This window comes from Halichoerus grypus, chromosome 12 (genome assembly GCF_964656455.1).
Source record: "Halichoerus grypus chromosome 12, mHalGry1.hap1.1, whole genome shotgun sequence".
NCBI lineage: Eukaryota > Metazoa > Chordata > Mammalia > Carnivora > Phocidae > Halichoerus > Halichoerus grypus.
This window is the reverse complement of record NC_135723.1, coordinates 66,382,335-66,394,203: the sequence shown is the minus strand read 5'-3', so window position 1 is coordinate 66,394,203 and position 11,869 is coordinate 66,382,335.

Here is an 11,869-nt window from a genome sequence, read left to right as displayed (position 1 = left end):
CTTGATCTCATGACTCTGAGATCATCACCTGAGCCAAAATCAAGAGTCAGATGCTTAACTGACTGAGCCATCCAGGTGTCCCTCTTTTGTCTCTCTTTTAAGACCCCTCGTGATTATGTTGGGCCCACCTAGATAGTCGAGGGTAATTTCCCTTGTTCAAGATCTCTAATCAGATGAAAGCAAATCCTTTTTCACAGATTCCAGGATTAAGACATGAACATCGTTGGAGGGCCATTATCCAGGCTACCACATTGACAAATGAACTTCATAACCAATTCTAAATTCATGTCCGCATTCTATCCTCTGAAAGCATTCCCTCACGGCAGCATGGAGGGAGACAACCCGCACTGGTGGGCGTCCACCTGTTCATTCTCTGATCAGCTAAGGTGGGGTGCTCAGCAGATTTTGCAAAAGGCAAAAAGGGGAATACAAACTGAAATAAAAGAGCTCGCTCAAATATGCAAAGTAAATATGCAAAGGAACTTTGGTTTCACTGCCATACACTGGAAAGAAGAAATGAAGGCCAGTGTATGGTGTCTGGTTTGGGAAAAGGAGACCAGGTCTTGGGCTGAGGTCCCCCACACATTGCCTCATGACAACAGTGTCTGTCTCAGAGGACAGGGAGTGTCTGCTCTCGTGCCCTTGCTCGATAGGAAGAGTTTACATCATAGCACTAATATGGAAATAGGTTTGCCCAAACTTTGCACAATTTCTCAACCCAAGTGGCTAAATTTAAAGAGCAAAACTCCAGTTCATGGGAATTTCACATATGTGGAAAACAGAATAAGAAGTTGAGAAAAGTAAGACTTTCCAGACCAGAGGTTCTTGACCTCAGATCCAAGAACCCCTAGAAAATAAATGGGTTTCAGGAGTCCATAATATTTTAAGTTCAGGTATAAAATTGAGTGTGTTTTTGTTAGGTACTTCTTTTCCAGGAAAAGGATCCACAGCATTCATCAGATTGTCGAAGGGGTCTGTGATTCTATAAAATATAAGATTTCGATAAGGTGATCAATTAGGAAAAGATAAAAAGTGTTTGTGTCATTCATTTCCTGATATAAGAAGCTGTTTCATTTTATCTATGAAATGTGCTCAGAGTTAAACATGGGAACCAATCTATATGTAAGCCCTAGAGCCCATCCTCAGTATCCCCTCAAAGGTCAAAATAATACAAAGGAAACTGGCTTTCTGCTCTGGGGAAATTGTGGGGTTTTGAGTTTCCCAAGGAGCGGCTGTGCTCTGATCATGTGGATTAATAATGACCAAAAGCAAAAGCAATTTAACCATATTTAAATAAATTTATTTGCTAGAGGGGCACAGCAAGTCAACTAAGAGTCCAAACAATGTAAACTCAATGAGGGCAGAAGTCTTGTAAGTTTTCTTCACTCTCACACCTACAACAATGTCTGACTGTAAGGAGATCAATAGTAAGTGATCAATAAATATGCACTGAATGAATCAATCAACAAAGAGTTTCTAAAAATCTATAAAGACTATGGGTCCAACAAAATTAGGCTGTTTTTTTAATGTACTCTATCACTAATAAGAAATTCATTTGATTTTATTTAAAAGCCACATATTGGCATTGAATAGAAAATTTTAATACTTTATAATTGTTTTCATGCTGAAAGTCTGAAAGCTGTCCCCTGAAACATTTTGATTTTCATCAATGCAGTATTTTCTTATATTTATATTAAAAATTTCCATATGAAAGAAAATGGGGAGGCAAGGCCACTCACTGATTCTTTCCATTCAGAATCATATAATATAGGACTTTTGACCCCGTGGAAATAAAAGACCTAAATTTCAGAGCTAACAGAGATAGGATGAAAGATTTCTGTTGTTGTTGGTTGAAAATGAACTCTTTCCCTGCATGGTGGAACTCAAAGGCATTATTCACGCTGTCCTGTGCTAATTAGATTGTCTTTGGCAGAGCTGGTTGAGCCAAGTATGGATCACTTCCACATGGGTATCTTATGTCAGATCCACCAAATAGCAGTCTTCTAAACCCACAGGTCTGTGTTGAAGTCTGATCACTTTCTCACATCAAAGAGTAGAAGGAACATTTCTGAATCAGAAATTAAGTAGATTTCTTATATCATGGCTTGCAGCCAAGAGGTGTTTGGACCCTCCAGGACAGATGCCTCACCAGAGCTTTTGAAGCAAGGTGCTGGCTGGGTGCTTTACCTGAACTGGTCAGTTTGCAAGGAGATGACTTCAAATGAGCCCGATTACAAGGAATACCTGGTTAGATGGTCTTGTTCTCTTTTGGCTTGAATTCTGGGAAAGTAGAGATGTTGATGCCACAGAGCAGTGAGGACAGGGTAGCTTTGAAGGAACTAAATCACTCCTGAAACATATTCCAGCAAAGCAGTGAATTCCAGGGAGAGTGGGTGGTCTAATGAATGGCCTTCAAGAGTCTAGTCCCAGGAGATGGAGGGATGAGGGTCTGCAGGTAACTCTTGGTAGGTCAAGGCAAACTGGCAAATGTACTCGGCATAAGGGCAATTAGTCATATCTGAGATGTTGGCTGACTTGTCGGCTGACCACCATCATAAGCATTTACAACTTTTCTGGGGAAGGGTGGGGGAGGAGGTATTTGAATTGTTCAAAATTCTGGTTCTACCCTAGAGTGACTTCAAGCCTAGGATTCAGGTATCTCAGATGGCCTCGGATACAAAACCAACTGGACTTTAGCCTTGCAGCCCAGTGAGAATGGAAAAACTTGCAAGACCAAGACAGACAAAGTTGAGGTGGCCCCACCACTACTGATGAGGCTGGCTCTTATCAAGGTAGATATTGGGGCCAGAGCTCAGGATCTAATGGGTAAAGAAAGCCCGAGCTTATTTTAGGCAGACACCAAGAACCCAGAAGAGGTATAGTCCAGGAGGCAAAGCATAACTGAAATGCAGGCAACAGATAACACATATAGTCATGTGAGCAAAGGGGATGTGGTTTGAGAGGCCACAGGCAGTGAGACTCTAGCAACTATCTGTAAGGTGGGGAAATGAGGCCTTCTAGCTCCATGAGGAGGGGCAAGAGCTCAACTGGTGTCAGGAGCCTAATGGAAATTCAGGTCAGCTTGGCTCCTGGAGAGCTTAGTGGGAATGGAAGCAATGTCAGGCCCAGACACTGAGCCAGCAGGCAGCCTGGAGAACCGGTGGCACTAGGGATCACCCCAAAACACAAAGCCTTGACATATACTAGTCCCTAATTTCAGACCTCTCTAGCTACAGCTAACTATCTTCCTGCTCTGGGATAAATTAGATGAGGGTCTGGGAGGACTGCCCTTTCAGGGAAAGCAAATTTGACACACTTGGAGGGAATGCACATCCCCATCAACCTGGAGCAACTCACCTGGGTCTGTGTGTCCCCCAAGGTCTCAGACAGATCCGGACTGTCTAAGAGAAGGGACAAGGAGGTTGAAACAAGCCGCACCTGCACCTGAATGTTTGCCCAGTGGCAATGGCCTTGTCTGGGACTCGCTGCCTAAACACATGGAGTAAAAGAGAGGAGATATTGTTTTAGCAAAACGTATGGCATCAATGATTTCTTCAATGTTGAATTTAAAAATTATGTGGTTATACTAGAATAAATTTATTTTATCCTGATTATATTATGACATTTGGTTCCTATTTAACAATTTTATGTATATGTGTGTATATATATTTAAATATATATTAAGTATATATTTAACCTTTTACATCCTCTGTAAAACATTTACTAAAATAAAATAGAATAAAATAGGGGCACCTGGGTGGCACAGTTGGTTAAGCGTCCAACTCTTAGTTTCGGTTCAGGTCATGATCTCAGGGTCGTGAGATGGAGTCCCACATCGGGCTCTGTGCTCAGCATGGAGTCTGCTTAAGACTCTCTCCCTCTGCCCCACCCCCCTGTGAATTTTCTGTCTCTCTCTCAAATAAATAAATAGTGAAATAAAATAAAATAAAATAAAATAAAATAAAATAAAATAAAAATAATGGCCCCTGAAAGCAGAATAGAAGAAACAAGTCTTTGAAAGGATATGGAAGGAAGAAGCAGAAAGGATTCTGGATTCAGAATCAGTATTGGGGTTTCCATTCTGGGCTTTGATTCCAAAAAAGTCATCTTGACCTCTCTGGGCCTCAGTTTCAGTAATGTTCTGCATGTGTTACCTGCTCCTAACCTGATTCAGGAGACACGGCCTCCCTTGAGTTCTGGGGAGAATGAAATTAAGGCAAAGTTCCTCCTTGTTTTCTGGCTCTGAGATTTCTATCAACCTTATGGTGCTTGAGAACAGGTAATGTGTTATTTCAACCTAGTTCAAAGGTAGCAAATGTTAACAAAGGATTCTACAACCTAAGTCCTTACTCCAGTTGCAACATATTAACAAACCCCAGGCAGACAGCCTCTTTTCGTCACCTCGCTCTCTTCTCCTTATCTTCATTGCAATAAAAACCGATATACCAAACAAGCAATATAAGTATTCTCAGGGGACTTAAAAGGTGTGAGCCAGAAAATATGACCTTTGCTCTAAATTTGAAGATATTTGCCCTTGAAAGTCTTACATGGTCCTTTCATCTTCTGAGTCTGGGTTACTGTCCTTTTGGGACATGCAGCAACCACCTCTGATCACTAGAAAAGTCCAGTGCTTTTGGACTGGTTTGCTCTCAAATGAAGGACCTTAGTGTTCTGAAAAGCACAGCACCAAAAGAGATGGGGGCAGATATGCCCAAACCCTTAACACTTGGATGATGCAGACTGGCCAACCATACCTCAGTCTCCAATCTCACACACTGTTCTGATGATCTACTATTACATAACAAATGACCCCAAATATAGGGGCTTAAAACAACAACTATTTTATTATCTCTTTTCCTGGCAGGGTTCCACTGGTACATTTTTCTGCTTCAAGTAATATCAACTGGGGGTGGTGGTGGGGCTTTGTTGGCATTGAGCTGGCAGTTGGGCTAGTCTGGAGGGTCCAAGACAGCTTCACTCTTGTTTGGAAGGTCAAAGTTGGTCTCACTCCCATGTCTGGTGCCTTTGGAGTGACAGCTGGGAGCCCGAGTCAGAAGGGGACTTCTGCCTCTCCACACGGTCTCAGGGTCTGCGCGTGGTCTCTGGAGCAGCACAATCAGACTTCTTACCTGGAAGAAGAGCTCCGAGAAACCAAAGCAGGGGTTGCCAGTCCTCTGGAAGTCTGGGCCTGGCTCTAGCCCAGAAACAGTCCTTCCAGACTGCATTGGTCAGCAGTCACGAACCAGCCCAGATTCAGGAGGAGGGCAAGTGGACCCCCCCCCATCTCTCAACAGTGGGAGTGTCAAAGAATTTGGGACCATCTTCAAACATATACCCACATGGATGCACACACATACACTAAAACTCCGCAAAATAAAAAAAAAAAAAAATTGATGAGACGGTGACTTTTAAAAGCATTATTTAGGATGTGGGATGAGGAGAAAACTGCAGCTCAATTCAGACTGACCCTCGAGGTGCCAGTCCCTGCGGCAGGGCACCCAGGCCCACCGCCCTCGCTTCACTTTGCTCCTCTGTGGTCTCCATTTACATCGGCCATCTTCCTCCCACCCCAGATCATGGCAAGAAGTAATTTGTAAAGGGGGTTCAGGCATCTCCAAGAGGCAAAGAGGACCTGCTATCGTGTGCTTCCTTCTCTGGGAGGCGAGTGTGGTCAGCTGAGCCCTTCCTCACGGCTCCTCCGAGCTGCTCATTCCGGCACTCAGCAAGACGACGCCTTCCCTCCCACTGCTTCCCTTCCCCACTCGTCTCGCTGGGCTCAGGTCCATGGTCGCCTGGGAAATCAACTTTACCACCTTATTACAAAAACTGTGAAAAACCAGGAGGAAATTGCATGACTCTAGATTTTACCCCTGACAGCATGACTCTCTCACTTCTTGTTTTCTCTCTACCCAGTCTTAGGACCGCCACTCAAATCCTCCTTGGATGCTCGGCCCTTTCCTGAACTGACTCAGAAGCATTTGCACTAGGGTTTAGTTCTGAACCCTAAATATACTGCCTGCCTTTAATGTGTCTTCCTTTCACATAACGCTCCTGAGAACATTTTTTAAAAATATCCTCATCGGCTCCACTGTTCTGCTATAATAGCTAACATATTTTCTCTTTTGGCTCACTCCTTTTTTCCCCCATGAACATTGATTGAGTACCTGCCTTGAGTCAGGTGCATGTTCTTTGGGGACAGTGCTAAATAACGTGCCATCTAGGAACCACCCGCTGGTGGGGGAGTCAGATGCCTACCCTCGTGGCCATGCCACAGAAGCAAGGGCTAGGGGAGGCTTGCCCATAGTGTCCTGGGAGCACTGAGGACAGAGCAAACACTTGTACTTGGCAGGGGACAGGGAAGGCTTCTGAGAGGTGGCCTTGAAGGAAAAGGAGGAGTTGTCCTGGAAGATAAGGAGGAGAACATTCTAGGCAGAGAGAAAGCTCATGCAAAGGCACTGAGGCATAAAGAGCTGGGCATGTCTGGGGACATCACCGGTAATTTGGTGTCACCAGAACACAGGCCACTTAGCAAAGTGTCTAGACACTTGGCTGGGGAGATAACAGTAGATATCAGCCCTATGAACTTTCTGAGGAATTCATCCTTCCATTTGGTGGGTCTGGGGAGTTTTGAGCAGTTATAAGCAACAGGGTAATATGATCTATTGTGTTTTGACTAAGATTACTACTTTTCTTAAACCCTAATTTTATACTTAATTGAGCTCCCCATTATCTTTCTCTTTTTCCTGAAGGCCCATATTATCTTAACATAATGGCATTCAGGGATATACTTATTCTGCTTCTTTATTTCCCCGAATCTATGTTCATCCCCACCCCCTCTTCCTCCCTCCACCCTCCCAATGGAAACACTGGCAGGAGTTTGGAGACGTTCCTTGACACACCGCTCTGTGCCAAGCACTAGCAAAGCAATCCCCCTTCGCTCTTCCACTGATTCCCGATGCAATGACTTAGCGAGTGAGCGAGAGACCTTCAGTCTTGATGCGGGAGCTCTGAAGAAGCCTGCAAGAGACAGACTGGTCTGAGCTTGCTGTGTGCATCTGCGGCCCATGCCATGAAATAGTATCCCCTCAGGCTGAGGCAAGTTCACAGGGTTGCCATTTCTCTAGCCGCTTAATCTTCCAGAACGTTTGGCCATGAGCCCTCTGGTCAACCCCATAATCTAAGGGCCTTCTGCAAGTACAGTGTCCTGTATGCCCTATACCATGAAACTTGAAGCTGCTTTTAGCATTTTGTTTACATTTCATTTGCACCTTACTGCATTTTCCTTGGGGTCCCTTCCAGAAAGTATTTCCAGAAGAGATGTAGTCCATGTTTTATGTAGTGGCGAACTCCCAGTACAGTGGGAGCCTGTCTTACTCATGATGGTCCCCCGACCACAGGTTGGCCCGTCTCGTCTCAGCCTCAGCTGTGATTTTCATGAGGCTTTTGCCAGCTCATTTTTCCATGAGCTCTCTAGGACAAGAGCTGGAGTGGAAAGTGCCTTTGGGGAGCATCGGTCTGCCCAGCGTTCAAAGAAAACCCCACGGAGAAGAATAGGACAAGCCAGTATGCCTGCTCATTCTATCTTCCAAAAACCCACACAACCTAATCAAACATATTCAATTCAGAAAGAAAAAATGTTTATATGCATTTATGTGTAATATACATGGTGGGCAAGTGCCTCCAATTCAATTTCTCCTTCTTTTTAGAACCCTGGTTTTTAGCTGAGCACATTGCCAGCAGAATAAAGACGACCTGCTTCAGCTTCCCTTGCAGTTAGGAGTGGTTATATGACTCTATTTCCCAGCATCCCTTGTAGCCAGGTATGGCTTTTGCTTATGTGAGATGTAAGCAAAGTGTTGAGGGAGGTTTGGGAAGAAACACCTTTATAAGGGAAGGTGTGAGTTCCACTAGACTTCTTCTTTCTTCTACTATTGGAAGGTAGACGCAATAGCTGGAGTGCTAGCAGCCATTTTAGACTTCTGCTGATCTTGTGGATCAAAATCAGTTCTAGGATAGTGGGACAGAAAATGAGGAGGGGCGCCTGGGTGGCTCGGTCAGTTGAGCATCTGCCTTCAGCTCGGGTCATGATCCCAGGGTCCTGGGATCGAGCCCCACATTGGGCTCCCTGCTCAGTGGGGAGCCTGCTTCTCCCTCTCCCACTCCCCCTGCTTGTGCTCTCTCTCTCTCTCTCTGTCAAATAACTAAACAAAAATCTTAAAAAAAAATAAAAAATAAGAAAATGAGGGGCTTAAGTCCCTGAAGACATCATGGGATGGCCAAAATCCCCCTGAACTGCCTAACCTCAGACTTCTTTTATCTAAAAATGAATGAAAGAATGAATGGATGAACTTCAAGCTTATTTTGAGGATGTTTATTTGATTTTATTCTCTGTGCATTCAAACTTTACACTTTGGAGATGCAGGTCAAAGTGACTGACGACTACCTCCTCCCCAATCTATAGCACATGAGAGTCCAAAGCCCTCCCCAAGATACTTGTGAATTCCTGAGCTTGTATTCTCTTGGTCCTTCTGCCTCTGCACTTTCTTCTACGTGTGCCTTCATAGCTCTGCCTTGCTCTGATCCAAACAGGAAAGCTGTTCTCATTGATTCCCACAAAAATCCATTCAGGATCTGGGCAAAGTATCATTTCACACATGGCATAGTAAACAACTTGCAAATCTACATCAGACCTTTCTATTAGCTCAGTCTTTTGCCACCCCACTTTCCAGCACTTCTCTCTTGGTTTTCTAGCCAGAAAGATGCTAGCGTCTCATCTGTCCCACTTCTCCCTTCACTCTCATTTCTCTGTTCCTACCCTCTTCCTTCTGGATTATGTCCAAATTCTTCTGCCTTGCTTATGAAAAGTAGTTCACTAACCACAGCTCCTTTTCCCGAACTTTTATCAGGTGCCCAACAGATAAAACAAGTGATATCTAATAGAATGCACCCTCCTTAGAAGGCTGTGGTTATAAATGGCATACCCCTGCCAGATACATATCTCTAAAAATCTCAAGACCCTGGAAGTGTGTGAATGAGTGGGTGGGGTTTGTGGGGAGTGTCAGAGTACACATCCTGTTGCGTGTCTAGGTTGCTTTGCACCGTTGCTGGGCCACCCATCGCTTAAGGATCATGGGTTTATCTCCTGGTGCATGGCTCTTCCTGCTGGAAGCTACCAGCATACATCTCGGAGAGGCGTTACTGGTCTCCACACTCTCACCCAGTGCCCACTGTGTGCTTACTACTCACATTACATCACAAGTCTCCCCCCTCCAACCAGGACCTGTGGCTGGCCACTCCCCTGGGGCTTTCTGAATTCCAACTTTGCACCTACTTACGTGCATTACTAAAATGGAAATCCCTTTAAATGCCCTCAGAAAATGTACAAAGCATGTTAAAATTCCAATATTACTTGAGAAGGATAATGTTAATTGATTGTTAGCTTTAAATTTCTCCAACATTTAGTGGTAGGTTTTTTTCGCTCTCATTGTCTCTTTAATCCTAGGAATTTTTCTATAATATTGGCATCATATGACCCATTTTGCAGTGACAGCAACTAATCCCAGAGAGGTGGACCCACTTGTCCAAAGGCACCCAGCTAGGAAATCGTGAAGCCACAATGAAAATGTAGGTCCCCCCTCCTAAATTCATAACTCTTTTAATTAGCAGATGGGCAGCCTTGTTGTGGATTAATTTACTATTTTCCTAGCACAGAACAGAAAGAGGATGGGCTAAAGCTAGAATAAATAAGCTCTGACTGGGGAGGAGCGGGTCAGCAAAGCATCTGGGGTTGGTGGGTCTGAACCGAGCACCACCGCAGAGAATCCTGGGAAGCCAAAAGCCAAGAGAGGGATCCTTGGTGTCAGGAAGAGGAGAAAGTCAAAGGAAAGGTATGCTTTTGTGACAGCACCAGCTTTTACAGTATCTCCTGCCATCTAGGTCATTTTTTTTTCCTGATTAAGGGACTTGCTGTGAATGAGATGGTGGAGGCCAATGCAGGTCAAAAAATAATCAGGAAGCATATTCAGACAGAACAAACCAGAACCACAGGTGTAGCATTTGGGAATTATAAACCCTCAGCCTTCTGCTACAGGGACTGTGGTTTGAAACTCCCCAAGTAAAGTAACAAAATGCTGCAAGGAAGAAATCTCATTCCCCAAAGCAGATATTGAGAAAACCCGAATTGGAGCATCTGATAGCAGGAGTCCCCTAGAGACATTGTCCAGGGTCCAGCTAGTTATTATAAGCCACGGGCAGATCCAGGGCCCTTCAGCAAGTTGTGCAGAGATCCTAGGTCTTGTGCTTTCGATGCTCAACGGACAAAGGCAGCCCTGCGGGGGGACATGAAAGCAGCCAGTCTGAGGGATGCCTTGAGGAACCCCCCACTTGGTGACAGAAAGGTTTTGTTGGGGGAGTCTGCACATGCATTTACTTTAGCATTAATTAGCAAAAATCACTTCCTGATTTCTGTTTTCCTCTTTTGACCCTGCCTAGTAAGAACTTGACCTTCAAGCATGACAATCAGTCTGTGGAAAACCTACCACGTGTCAGGGATGACTGACATACCCACACAGCCGAGGAATCTCATCGCTGGAAATGGTAAGGGACTTGCTTGGCGCTGCTCAGCTAAGCCAGGAATTCCCAGTTTGGCCAGGCCACAAGCCTGAGCACCCCAGGTTGCCTCTGGGCTCACTGTTCCTGGGTGGGGGTCGGTTTTGTAGGCAGAATGGCCTGTGTCACACACACATTGACCAAGGCTGAAAACTTGCATTCAGCGTTAGGCTGAGAAATTCCTCTCACCCCGAGAGGCCTGCTTACAGCCTGCTCACAGCTATAAATCTAGACCAAAAGAACCTCAGGAAGCCCAGAGCCTGTGCCAAGTTCTCTTCTGGAAGCTGCCTGAAGATTCCTCACCGACCTATGGGTTAGCAAACGAGACGGTGTCTTCCTGGAGTGCTGCCTAGCACACAGAAAGCATTCAATAGAGGCTGCCTCCTCCAATCCATGCCGTTTCCCCACACCTTGGCCTACACCTAGCGCGGGTGTCTCATCCTTCTTTCCAAGGCTGGCCTGGCGTGCAGATTTCATCACACTCCTGCTGGAATAATAACCAAAGATTTGATTTACTAAGCACTCTCTTCTTGCCAGGTACCCGGCTTTATAGCTTGGTTACATCATCTATTTTAGTCCTTCCGGCACCCTGTAGGACAAATATTATTATCCCCATATAAATGAGGAAATGGAAGCATTTAAAGGTTATATGACTACTATAATATATTACTCAGAAGTAAACAATAGGTGTGATATTTGGACATAGGTCTTTTTGTCTTTGCAGTATGAGCTCTTAATCATTCCATTATCCTGCTTCTCCAGGAAGTCTCTAGAACTTCTCTAGGCCCTGCCCCCTGTGGTGGTCCTGGTGACCTCCAGAGCTTTCCTTGATCACAGGGTCAGGGACCTTGAGGGCCAGCCTCAAAGGAAGTCACAGGCCCATGGTGACCAAGGTCCTCCATGGCGTCTGTTGGTCCACCCTGTCCCGGGACATAAGCAGGGAAACACTCTGGCATGTGGTATCTCTGCCGCAGATTCAGAAATTTGACAAATTGGCATTTATTAAGCTAATGCTTACAAAGAAATCTTTAAACCATAAAAACTGGGATTTCCTACATCCTGGAAAGAATACAACTCTAAAATTCTGCCTGCTATTTTCAATGCCATTCCTTGAATAAAAGCAGGAGGAGGAGAAGGAGAGCTCTCTACCAAGTCTGATAGCTTTCACAATATTTCGTGAATTTTATAATAAGCTTTCCTCAGAGCCTCAACAAGGAGAGTAAAAATTGCAGGATCTCCCAGGCTTATCTAGATTGTGGTA